This window comes from Thalia democratica, chromosome 1 (genome assembly GCF_965202585.1).
Source record: "Thalia democratica chromosome 1, ktThaDemo2.hap1.1, whole genome shotgun sequence".
Taxonomy (NCBI): domain Eukaryota; kingdom Metazoa; phylum Chordata; class Thaliacea; order Salpida; family Salpidae; genus Thalia; species Thalia democratica.
The window spans coordinates 39,415,622-39,422,579 of record NC_139165.1 but is presented as its reverse complement, the minus strand read 5'-3'; positions in this window follow the sequence as shown (position 1 = coordinate 39,422,579).

The window sequence follows — 6,958 nt, the reverse complement described above, 5'->3', positions numbered from 1 at the left end:
ATACTTTTATTGGTTTTTAACTGTCTCTTACAAAACATTGCTACAATGTTCTTTAATAAAATTAATATACAGTTTTGAAGTACTTAAACTAATAATCCACTAAACTCTTATAATTTAATAAAAGCAAAAAACTTAAGCATGTCACTTAACATTTTGTAATTAAATAAGGGATTAAAGTTTTAATTTTGCATAATTTTCGTTTTTTTTAGTTTCATAACAAAATTTCTTTAAACACTGTAACGTTTTTATATACATAGTCCGGTTAATATCATTTAGAAATATCAAAAGATGTTATGATAACAAATTATTTAGAAAATAAGTTTATTTATTTTTCATTAAACAATTAATTTAAACTTGTTCACATTTAAATCAATATAACATATTGTACTAAACTAGTTTAAATAATTTATAGTAATTTTAATGTTGGGTAAATACATTCTTGTATAACTTTTATTTTCATTGTTCTCACATTTGTGCACTACACTAAATATCTTATAAAAATTAAAGATGACTTAAATTAAAAAAAAAAAAACTTCCTATAGCTGCAACTATTATGCCTCAGTTTAACTATAATTTAAAATTAATTTTATTTTACTTTGGTACAGTATATAAATAAAGCTTAAAAGTTTTATGGTTTGATGAACTCAATATAATAAATAAACATTTGTTTGTTTTTAAAATAACTTAGTTGAATAATTTTCTTAACAAAGTGGATCAATATTGATATCAAGTTTTGTGCAAGTAAGTTGACTTGTTTATAGTTTAAATTAAAACATATGTTAATTTCAGAGAAAATAAGTAAAACATCTGTCATTATAATCAGACTAAATTGTTTTTTATAACAAAATTAAAAGTATTATAGATTTAGTTTTTAATTTTTTAGCAAACATAGTTTCGCTCAAAATGTTATCAGTTAAGCAAATAAAGAAGTTAGTTAGATTGCCAAATTAATGTTGACAAAACCCTACATATATCTATTCTCATTCTGTGAAGCAGTTAACTCTAACTCCAGTTGACTATAAAAAAGCATATAATATGCTTGTTTAAAAAATATTAATGAAATAGTTTAATCATACTTATAAATCAAAATTTCAGAGCATGCGCAAAACAAAATGAGGTAAGTTTTAGAAAATCCCTTTAGAAAATAGTTTAATATGTTATTCGTTTAAAAATAATTAGTTTTTTTTAGGTTAGCTGCAATAGTACTGTTTGGAACTCCAAAACTATTTCTATTTTTGCAAACAAAACGCATGAGTAATATCGCTGTACAGCGATAATATTAAAACCTCTGAATACTAATTTTTTTACCCAAAAACTAAAAGTAAATAAACTCATCAATTAAAACTTATTTTCGTGCATCAATTCCTAAGACCAAATAATTTGAGCGGACTTTTTTGTCGCTTAATAAAATATATACTTTAAAGAGAACTTAAATTTTGTTCAACCAAGTTTTATTAGTATACTATTATAATTTTTATTTCTAATCATGTCTGTAAAACATTTTCCTAAAACACAATAGACATTACTTTATGTGACCAGCTAGTATTTAAGATAATTTTTAATTATTTTGTTTTTATGGTTAAAACTCAGCAATTTCAGTAATTATCTTAAATTGGATCTTTTACCAGTTGCAGTTTTTTGATATGCGTGTGCTATTTAAAAGGAATAATTAAAAATTAGGTATCCGAAATCTCCTAGATTTTATGATAAAAACTAATAAATTTTTAAAAATCAAAATTCAGTTGTTTTCCATTCAATTTTGCCCTTAATTTTGAGTCAAGTATAAAATTGTTTAGAAAGCAATACCATTATGTATAAAGTCTTCATAAATCTCGCAATTTTAAAACTAATAGCTTTTTGCCTCTGAAACTAGTAACACATCAATTTAGTCGTCGAAACTCAGATATTTACTAAAACTACAAATAGTCAAACAATGACGGCTATACTCGTTAACTTAAATAAAGTATTGTTGTAAGTTCTACAGCTTAAAAAACATATAAAGTCAAGCGTCTATTTTTGAAAAGTTAATATCAACAAAGCAAATTTTAAAATAACTTGATTTATGATCAAAATTTATATTAGCATTGCTTTGAAATATTATTTTTGATTATCGTAAATACAATACTGAGCATCTTTTTATATTTTAACAATGATTTTAAAGTTTTTTTAAGGTTGTACTCAAACTCAGCTTACATATATTATAATGCACTTAAATAAATTATTTGAAGCTATATAATTAGTATTGATACATTTAGTAACTTTAGTAGTAATAAAACAGACTTTTCTAAGTAAACTATTTCTTCCTTCAAAATAAGTAATCACGATAGTTATAAAATTAACAAGTAATCACAATAGTTTCAAAGTTAACAAGTTTAAGTTAGTTTAAAGGCTTAATCTTAAAAAGATTATAAAGAATTTTTAATAAGTATGCATTTTTAATTTTTTGAAATATTTATCAGCAATCCAAAAAGATTATATAAACTACTATTTTCAAATAACATTCAGACACTTTACTCTGTAAATTTAAATGCAATTGATTCATGGTCGAGTTGAGACTCAAGAGCATCCTAAGATCGTAGGTTGCATATATCCTGGTTGTAAACAGAACTTAAACACTAAAGTTATTTATAACTTAATCACAAAAGGAAGTTTTGTTACAGTATGAAATAAATAATTTTTTTTAAGGTATACATCTTTAACAAATATTTAAATGGTTCTATTTCTGAAAAAAAAATTAAGCTTGTTTTTATTTACCAACGTTTTTCAAAAATGAAACTTAATTCTAATTATTAGCCATAACGAATTTTTATTTATTCAATATTTATCAACAATGTTAATCTGTAAAACTGAGTCAGTGTTATTTAAGTTTGTTTTCTAAAAACGTTCCCATCGCCAAAAAATCCCGGTGTCTAAAAACTTATTTGAACAATTTTAGAGTTTTTGTACTTCTATTTTTGTAATAACTTAATTTTAGTTGGAGAAAAATGTAATATTCTGTAAACTTTATATAACAAACAAAATATTAGTACTGTAATAATGAAACATGGTAGATTATTGTTAAATTAAGTTCAGATGTATTTTATAAGAAAAAACTATTATGAAAAATATAAAATCTATCAAAGTTAATTAAAGATTGATTTTTTTTTATAAATAGCTTGGTATTTTGAGCTTTATTTTATCATTATTTGAACTCTATTGTCAAACAATTTCATAAAAGGCCGCAAAAATCGGAGGGTTGAACATTTAGTTTTTTGCATGCTAAATCTGTGATCGTATCAGTGATACTAATGCAGAAAAAGTTGAATATTTTTATTCAATATTTATTTCTATAAACGTTATTTTCAACAGAAATATACAGGTAGCTCATTCGATGTGCTGAAATACTTCGTTTTATACAAAACTTTGTGTGTCTTATAATTGTATATACTTAAATGATTAAAATGATTACAATAAATTTATACTTTTTTGTAATTGTTACTGAAACAATGATATGTGTACATTAACACTCTTTATACAATTTTGAACACCAAATATTTTGTACAAGAATACTCCTCCATTGATTATTTATTACTTGTTAATCTACTTAAAAAACTTTTAATAATATTAAAACTTTTAATTTGTTGGTATACTTAATATAATTCAATATATTCAACTACCTTCTCATTATTAAATTTTAAACAAGTTCTAAAGTATTATTTTTATAGTTAATCAAACTTATGTTTCCTTACATTGTAATAGTAGTAACGTTTATTAGTTTTCTTATTCATAATTATTACTCTTAAGGTTAGATTTTTTTTCAAGTCTCCAAATAACAAATTAAAACTTAGTGTGTTAAATATTTTATACAAAACTATATAAATGATGTTTTATTTGATTGGTTCAACTTTTTCACCCTCAGAAATAATGTAAAAGTAGCTTGTTAGGTTATAACTTTGTTAGATTGTTGAAAAATGAACATTATTCTACTTAGACCATAGAAATAACAAACACATCTGAAATTTTTGAGAGTTTTTCACTTTGTAAAGCTGCTTACTTTTCAGTCTTGATATACACAGTGTTAAATAAAACATTTACAATAAAAGTAAAAAAGTGTAAGACTTAGTTTTATGTTTTAAAACCATATAAATTATTTTTTTTGATGACGAATTCTTTTAAGTACAATTGAAAATAAAGCTAATGAGTTAGAGTTTCTTAATAAATGTAAGACAAATAACAATTATTCAGTAGATGAAAGTATAATTTTCAATTGTTTTAGGTATAATTTTATCGGACTTTTTAGTACTTAAAGATATAAGAAAAAAACAGTTATCTAGGCACTAGATCATTTTAATCAGCTAGATACTTTTTTCAAACTTTTAATTCTTTTTTTTATGTCTTCTTTTCGCTTTTCTGTTCAAACTAAATAACAATCAACAAAAAAAAAAGTAAAAATAAATTTAAATGTTCAATAGTTTGTTAATTATGCTTACTAAAATAACGAAGTATCAGTCAAGTTGTTGAAATGTTTTTGATAAATTAGTATTAAAGTTAGGGGTGTGCAACGTTTTTATTCAGCGGGACATATAGAAAATTTTTTGTTATCAGTTGGCCGGTACATCTAAGTTTTATTTAATACACGAAAATTGTTAAATTTTTTTTTTCCAAAGTGCGAGTACTTTATGTTTTTTTGTAATTATTAAGTGTTTTATTTCTCATAAGGTAAACCTAATATTTTTTCATATACATTAAATATTTTTAGAAAGTTTTATGTAAGTTTTACCTCTAGCGGGCCAGATTCTACTTAATTTCTGTAAATAATTTCTAAATAATAATTTTCTTTCTTGATACTGTCCCATAGAAGCTATGCATTAGAGTTTTTTTCATTACTATTTTAATTATTTAAATTATGTGCTATTTATTCAGTATTTACCCAAAGTAAAATACAAAACTTGCTAGAGCTATAGGGAGAAGGTAGTTATAAATTGAAGTGTCTGTTTTCCTTGGTTATTTTTGAATTTAAAGAAACAAGTTATATTTAGCTTTTATCTTACATTCAAAATTATTTAGTCATAATTATTCATAACTACCTTTTTGAACGAATATTAAATTAACTTTTAAAACCCTGATTTATAAGTTCCGTTTTTTTAGAATAGAAGTGTAAACATACAAACTATTTGTAATGAGGGATTTACTTCTTAAAACGGTAACCGTTCTTAAAAATCCATTGTAAAAGTCCAACAGTAATAAGTGCAAAAGGATCTGAGAGAAGTTGAACTTCCTTGATTTTAAAGTTATTGAATAATAAACTTTTACTCAGAAACGAATCAGATCAATAAGCTGACCTTATCTTACAAAATTACTTTTGATCTTAAAAAGAAGTAAAAGAAATAAGTTTTAATAAAAATGATAACAGTGATCATTTTTAATTGCTAGTGGAATACAACTACAAATACAAAACTTAAACCAATATAGAATTTAGTAAAGTTTTAAGTTTTACTGTTGGTAGTATATAGTTTATTTTAACAGTTACTAAATCACGCTGCTTAGATTTTTTTAGTTTTACCATAAATAAGGTTTTTAAGCTACATCAAGTTAATTACTAGTTACCCACGCAATGTGTATAAACAACATAACAAAAAGACATTATACGTAACATATAATTAGTATGTGTTTAAATAAAAAACACAAAATCAAAATTTTGTAAAGTTTACCAATTTTCTTAAAAAACAAAACCGTGCCTAAGTATTCATACTAGATTCAAATATAAATTAGCTTTCCACTGTCTTTATCTGCTGAGGAATAAAAGTAGGAGTAATTTTTTCCTTTGCAGGACTTTGAACATCACTTTTCTCATCAATCCCGTATTTCACAACAGCTTTGTTGATGCGTGACGAAAATACCTTTAGTTCTTCAACTTTGTTCTTCAACATTTGCATATCTTTCACATGCATATCCAAGCCATGCTGGAGCAGTGGGGCAATGCAATTCAAATTTAACTGCCATGTTAAATGCTTGAAGCTGTAAACTTCGTACGACATCGAACATTTGTTGAAGCTGCATTTAAATAAAAGTTTCAAATTAAAAAAATTAGTGTTGTTAATTATAAAACGACTTTTATAGTATACAATATTATTATCATAATATAAAAAATAATAATAAATATTCTGAAAAAAATAATTTTCAAACGTATGTAAGGAGTGTTTACTCTATAAGTGATGTACTTCGGACAAATCGTTACTAAAATAAAGTAATATAAGAGCATAGTCTTATTTGAAAAATAAACGATTAATCAAATAATTCAATATTATGAAGTGATAAACTAGTTTTAGTATATTAAGTGCGCATAAAAATTACTATTGTATTTTAGAGAGTAAAAATAAAGATTTGAACTTTAAAATACTTTAAAATTACTTTTAAAAAGACTTAATTAAAATTGATCAACCAGTACACCTTAATTTCATGGTTATATTTAAAAGAAAAACAAAAAAAAAATTGTGAATATATTTTTGTTTTAAAGTATAATTTGAATTCATACCATTTCATAATAGTAGTTTTGTTACTTTTATCATCAATAATCTCTTCAACAGTATCAAACATGATGTCACCAAACAAAAATTTAACTTTTTGTTCATAAAAGCTTTTGTCCCTCACTATTGAAACAGAATGTTTTGATATTGTCAACCTTGCTTTATAAACTCTTGTTCCAAGCTTTTTCCAAGGACTTTCTACTTTTTTCTGTTTTTTGTATTAGTTACATTTTATTTATGTTTGCTACTAAATCTTATCTAATAAATCATTATTTTTTGATAAGGTTTCAGTTGAACACAAGTAGTTTCTTAAACGTTATTTTTTATGATTCATATGTCACCTGAAAAATTGATAAAAATTCAAGTTAAGTTGATTAGAGATTATACAAAATCATGGAAGCAATTAAAAGTTGACCTTCTATAAGCAAAGGAAAAAGTATACGGACAACAGC